This window comes from Centruroides sculpturatus, unplaced genomic scaffold, assembly GCF_000671375.1.
Source record: "Centruroides sculpturatus isolate CEXI.00-Female unplaced genomic scaffold, Cexi_2.0 scaffold108, whole genome shotgun sequence".
Classification (NCBI taxonomy): Eukaryota; Metazoa; Arthropoda; class Arachnida; order Scorpiones; family Buthidae; genus Centruroides; species Centruroides sculpturatus.
Window position 1 is genome coordinate 326,002 of NW_019384344.1, and position 7,331 is coordinate 333,332.

Genomic DNA, 7,331 nt, shown 5'->3' on the forward strand with positions numbered 1-7,331 from the left:
ATCCTTTATAAAGGAACTAGTTTAAAGCAGACTTTTTGAGCTTTTAAGGAAAATAAAAATCGAATTTTCAATTATAAAATTTAATTATATAAGTTATATAAATATATATTAATAATTTTATTATAAATGTGTTACAAAGTACTTCTCAAGCATAGTAAAAGATTGAAGTAATTTCATAAGGAATTTTACAAAAAGTTTGGTGAAATTTCTTGTGAAACTGTATTACATACTTTTGTAAATTAATTTTTTATATTAAATGTTGCAAAAAAAATGAAATTTTTCATTAAAATTGCTTAATTTTTGCATAAATTTCTCTATTTAAATTGAATACCGTATATAATTAATATAGGAAGCTAATTGTTAGTTGTCTATCTTTCTATATTTGTCATCTTACTTGTTAGTTTATTTAGCAAACGTTTCCATACAGCATTTAACGCCAAGCAATAAATAAAGTTGATTGACATAAACGTGGCCTAAATATCGATACATCAACAGTTAAAGTATCTGAACGTTTAAATCAGTAAAATTCATATTATTTGAAGTGATTTTGACATGTTAAAAATCGATTTTACTTATTAATAAAAATAGAATCGAGTATATTAAAAATAATGAGATTTTTAATCTAAAAGATTTGTTAGTCTTATATTTTTATATATTTTTAATTATTAAAAATAATTAAAAATCTTATTTAATATTGATTAATAGACGAAAATTAATTTCTACATTACACAAGAAGCGAATTTATAAAGAATTTTTGTATATATCTATTTAATATGTAGAGAGGAACGTACTGTACTTCAGAAAAAAATATTTTGTTGTGCTATTTCTTTAATATTTGTTTAAATATATTTTTTGAAAGATAGAATAAAAAATAAGCTTGTTATACGACATTTTTGTGTTGAATTTTTAAATTGTGGTCGCAAATTTTATTATTGATTTTCGCTTTGTTTCCTTACTTTAATTTGTTTAAATAAATTATACAAAAATTTTTAGATTTTTTTTTAGGGTTTTTTTTCTTTTTTACATAATTTCACTTCATATACCAATTTTAGTACTAGGAATTTATAAAACAGTATTTTATTTAGGGTTTGTATAATAATAATTTATCATCATTATTATAAAATCTATATTCGTATAACTAATTAAAAAAATATCCTTTTTCTGAGTTTACCATGAACAAAGTCTTATAAAATAGTTTAAAATATAATTTTCTTAAGCTCTATAGTATATAAATGCATATATAGGCCTATATAGCGATACAATATATTATAATAAGCAGTATTAATAGATTAATATATAAGTGTATTATATTTATAAGTTAATATTATACTAATTTAACCACAGGAGTTAAGCAGTAACATTTTAAATTTAAAGCTATATAAAATTATAGGGTAATTTCCTGTACATAGAAGGAAAATTACTTCGAATGAATTGATAGCTTATGTAGCTTATNAAATATATATATATATGATAAATACAACTAACCTGATAATTACTTCAAATAATATAAATTTTTTGAAGTTATTTTTTATTGAAATTTTCATATTTAAATCGATAATAATGATATTTGTAGTGATTTCAAATACTTTTTTATACATTTAGTTACTTATGTTATAAATATGAGTAATCAAGGGAATATTTGGTATCAATCGTATCAGTTTCAGTATAATGTTGTGGCTATTTTGCTTAAAAGAATTAGGTCAGATGTCAGTTCTCCAGTTGTTTTCATTGTATTTAAGAATGAGCCCACATCTGTGAACATTCGATATCTGTTTATCTAATACAGGCTAGCTAACTTAATGCTGTAAAGTAGATCTTTTTTTTTGTTTAAACTTTTCTGACAGTTTATAAAATAATCTACTTATTTTTTTTGTTAATTTTCTAGTTTACCAATTTATATAACTTTCACGATATTTAAGGCCTCATTCTTCAATATTTGAGTATATTTTTTTAGTTATATGCTATTGTTATTATTCTAAAGGTTTTATAATAAATAGGCTCAGATAACAGGTTTATACAGGTTATATTTAAGGTTTCATTACTTAAGATACTATGGTTACATCAGTATAATATTAACTTAATAATGTATTACATTAATATCTAGTTATCTTAATGTATTAGGCTATATTGCTACATATCATTTATATAGAGTTCAAGAAAGTCATATTTTAAACAATTTTGTAGAACTTGATTATAGTAAACTCCTAGGGAAAAAGAATATTTTTATAATTAGTCTACAGGATAAAGATTTTACAGGGCAAACTTTGCCTGTAAAATTGCCGGTAATTTTATCATTAATTTAGTGGCTTCTGAGCTAAAAATTTTAATATTGTATTTACTTTGTTACCTGAATGAAAGTTAGTGTATTATAGGATTACATATGTGCATATATACGTGGTGACTCAAAATGAATCGCTTAATTTAAACGAACTTTTAAAGGATTTTTAATTTGATTTGTTAAAGCATTATAAAATTTTCTATATTGTGAACCAGAAGAATCTCATTTTGTAAAGCTTATAATTAAGGTATTTGAATAAGATGGCAAATTAGTCTTTACATTGGTTAGCTTATTTTTGGCTCATTCCTTATATAAAATAGTATAATCTATATAATCGAAGAAACGTTAAAAAATTCCGTTATTTTTGATGAATTTTAAATGATATTACAGGTTGATGACAAGTTTGAACTACTAATAGTAAACAGATTATCATTTTGCCTATAGAAAATAATAGGGCCTATATAAAATTACCAATGTAATTAATGTTATAAAGAAAAATTTTGAAATAAAATTTTGTCCTAAATTCAAAATCCTTCATCGGAATATTTTGTTTAAATTACATTTAATATATAATAAAATAATATTATTTTAAACAATTTTACTACATTTCAATGGTTTCAAAATCTATCTTACTCTTTGAAGAAATGTAGAACTCAGATTCTAAAATTCTTATAATATTCAGGCCAATATTTAGGTTTTATATTCGAGATGTAAGGCATAACCATAATGTATTTCTAAAGAAAAAATATCGCGAAAAATAAGTTGTAGCTCTTAAAATAATTAATTCATATAATTTTGCAAGGATAACACATTTGAACTGATAATTCAATGTAGCTGCTTTATCATGCCGGCATTATTTCATTTTTTAAAAAGTATATATATATATATGTTATATCAATGTTTTTGAAGTAAATTCATTTCATTTCTGAATAATATGAAATATTCTATATTCCTATATTTAATCGGCATCTAAATCTTATGATTGAATCATCGAATCCAAAATATATTTAGAGTTTTTCAGTATCTTTCAGAAGGTTCTTGGCAAGATAAGAAAGATTTCTCACCTGGAATCCCTAACTATTGTGAGGTTTTTTTTATCTGAAAATTGCCTATAAAAACTGCAGGATAGCGTTTTATATGCTACAGACAAGTTTACGATTACCAGTATATCAAATTTATTTATTTATCAGCTCCATTATTAGAAGTAAAATTTAGAAGTTAGAAATGATGTCTGCTTTCTGTCACTTTTCCTTCTTTTATATATAATTTATCTAATGATTTTTATGTATATAAATTCAACTTATATTCTATATTCTATTTACATAATTATCTTGTATATGTTACTAGATATATATATATATAAAACTAATGAAAATATTTAAGAAAAATTTATTAAAATAAGCATTTTTATTATTATGTAGGGGATAAGACATTAATAATGCTTTTATAAGTAAAAAAATAAGTATAAGAGTATATAATAAAATATATTTTTCTAATCTTATTTTTCGAGATTTAAATCGACTATTGAATTTATTTTACTTATTTATTTTTGAAATTTAGAATAATGTAAAATATAGCTTTTTAAATAGTGTATGCGTAAAATTACACATAATAATTCCATAAATGATTCGTTTGTGTACAGAATATGAAGCAAACTAGATTACTGTAAGGAAATTTATGTTATATAATTAAAAATTTGGCATTTTACAGAAGAGTTTTGTACTATTTTATAAAATTCTAATATTTTCTAATTATTCAAGTTCAATTTTGCTAGTAGGCCTATCTTTATACATTTTCCTGTTTTATTTTATTAGATTGAGTCGAAAACATGTATAAAATAATTTTTTGAGTTATAAACTGTTACAGATATTCAGTTTATATTATTAATGAGCAATTATTTTAACATAATAAGATACTTTCTTTAAAATAATTTGCTATGGGGCTAGACTAAATACCTCTTTTCAGTGTTATAATTAGTGTAAGTTACAGTACAGTAACGTTATTTAATTGATGAAAATGAATGCTTTGTTATTTTTTATTATTAAAATCACTGCATTCAAATCCGGTAATTTTTGTGTTAGGTTATAATTTGTAGGCTTATAGGAAAGTATGTAAATTATCACTATAGTTACTGTTTTAAAACAGTTCAAAAATTCGAATTTCTAGAGAGAAAATTCAAATTAATCTAGATAAATCGTTAAAATACGAAAATATTTTACAATTAAATAAGAAAATGTATATATTTTAATTATTTAAATGTTTTGTTAAAGTTTTAATGTACTTTCTTTAAAGAATTTCATTCGGATTTTTTGAATGACAAGAAAGTCATATTTTAAACAATTTTACTACATTTCAATGGTTTCAAAATCTATCTTACTCTTTGAAGAAATGTAGAACTCAGATTCTAAAATTCTTATAATATTCAGGCCAATATTTAGGTTTTATATTCGAGATGTAAGGCATAACCATAATGTATTTCTAAAGAAAAAATATCGCGAAAAATAAGTTGTAGCTCTTAAAATAATTAATTCATATAATTTTGCAAGGATAACACATTTGAACTGATAATTCAATGTAGCTGCTTTATCATGCCGGCATTATTTCATTTTTTAAAAAGTATATATATATATATGTTATATCAATGTTTTTGAAGTAAATTCATTTCATTTCTGAATAATATGAAATATTCTATATTCCTATATTTAATCGGCATCTAAATCTTATGATTGAATCATCGAATCCAAAATATATTTAGAGTTTTTCAGTATCTTTCAGAAGGTTCTTGGCAAGATAAGAAAGATTTCTCACCTGGAATCCCTAACTATTGTGAGGTTTTTTTTATCTGAAAATTGCCTATAAAAACTGCAGGATAGCGTTTTATATGCTACAGACAAGTTTACGATTACCAGTATATCAAATTTATTTATTTATCAGCTCCATTATTAGAAGTAAAATTTAGAAGTTAGAAATGATGTCTGCTTTCTGTCACTTTTCCTTCTTTTATATATAATTTATCTAATGATTTTTATGTATATAAATTCAACTTATATTCTATATTCTATTTACATAATTATCTTGTATATGTTACTAGATATATATATATATAAAACTAATGAAAATATTTAAGAAAAATTTATTAAAATAAGCATTTTTATTATTATGTAGGGGATAAGACATTAATAATGCTTTTATAAGTAAAAAAATAAGTATAAGAGTATATAATAAAATATATTTTTCTAATCTTATTTTTCGAGATTTAAATCGACTATTGAATTTATTTTACTTATTTATTTTTGAAATTTAGAATAATGTAAAATATAGCTTTTTAAATAGTGTATGCGTAAAATTACACATAATAATTCCATAAATGATTCGTTTGTGTACAGAATATGAAGCAAACTAGATTACTGTAAGGAAATTTATGTTATATAATTAAAAATTTGGCATTTTACAGAAGAGTTTTGTACTATTTTATAAAATTCTAATATTTTCTAATTATTCAAGTTCAATTTTGCTAGTAGGCCTATCTTTATACATTTTCCTGTTTTATTTTATTAGATTGAGTCGAAAACATGTATAAAATAATTTTTTGAGTTATAAACTGTTACAGATATTCAGTTTATATTATTAATGAGCAATTATTTTAACATAATAAGATACTTTCTTTAAAATAATTTGCTATGGGGCTAGACTAAATACCTCTTTTCAGTGTTATAATTAGTGTAAGTTACAGTACAGTAACGTTATTTAATTGATGAAAATGAATGCTTTGTTATTTTTTATTATTAAAATCACTGCATTCAAATCCGGTAATTTTTGTGTTAGGTTATAATTTGTAGGCTTATAGGAAAGTATGTAAATTATCACTATAGTTACTGTTTTAAAACAGTTCAAAAATTCGAATTTCTAGAGAGAAAATTCAAATTAATCTAGATAAATCGTTAAAATACGAAAATATTTTACAATTAAATAAGAAAATGTATATATTTTAATTATTTAAATGTTTTGTTAAAGTTTTAATGTACTTTTTTTAAAGAATTTCATTCGGATTTTTTGAATGAATATTTTGAGTTTAGAGCATAAAGCGAATAAAAACAAAAACAGTGAAGTAAATTCGAAAATTTCAATTTGAAAATGTATGGTAGCACTATCCTATCTACAACAATATTGTTATTTCGTGTATAAAAGTACTTTAAAAATGAAAATAACGGCGAAAAATACTCAGAAAAATATTTTATATATGTATTTATATACTATGGTTCTGATATTGTACACCTGTTTATCATGTAAATTATAGACTTATATGAAGTATTTATAGATTTAATTTTATTTTAATAAAAAAAAAAGTTATAAAATTTTGAAAATATTTATCGAAAATTTAATTTTGTTTGTAATTTTCATTTTATTTTATTATTGAAATATGTTATTAACGATCGAAAAATCCCATTTATCTTTAATAAGTAATTTAAATTTCAAATTTTATAACTGGAGAAAAATATAAATTAATTCAAAATTAGATATTTTATACGATAAAATATATTTTTTNGGAAATAATTTTAATTGTAACAGCTGCCTCACAGAACCACACAGAAGTAAGATTCATTAATATTAGATTAATAAATATTTATTATCAATGAGAAAATTGTAAAAAAATAATTTAAAACTTTCCATATTTTTAACATCTACAAATTAGCAATTAGTCTAAATCAACAAGACATATATATGCATATGGGATTATCACACCAGTGAATGAGATTAATTAACATCTTAATAATAAAAATTTACAATAAACTGTGGCTCCTTTAACATGTACTGTACAGTACATAACATAGAATACTCAAAATGCATTTCGGACATAATATTCAGTCCCTCTTCAGCTGGTGTTCATACATATAAAATTATAAAAATAAATTATAAATACATTTAATTAAAAAGCCGTTGTAAATCGTGTAAAGCCTTTTAAATGTATTTATATATATATTAAAATATTATTTTGAGAATAAGAATAAATCAATAAAGACTATATCAATAGTTGTTTAAGCAAAAAAATGAA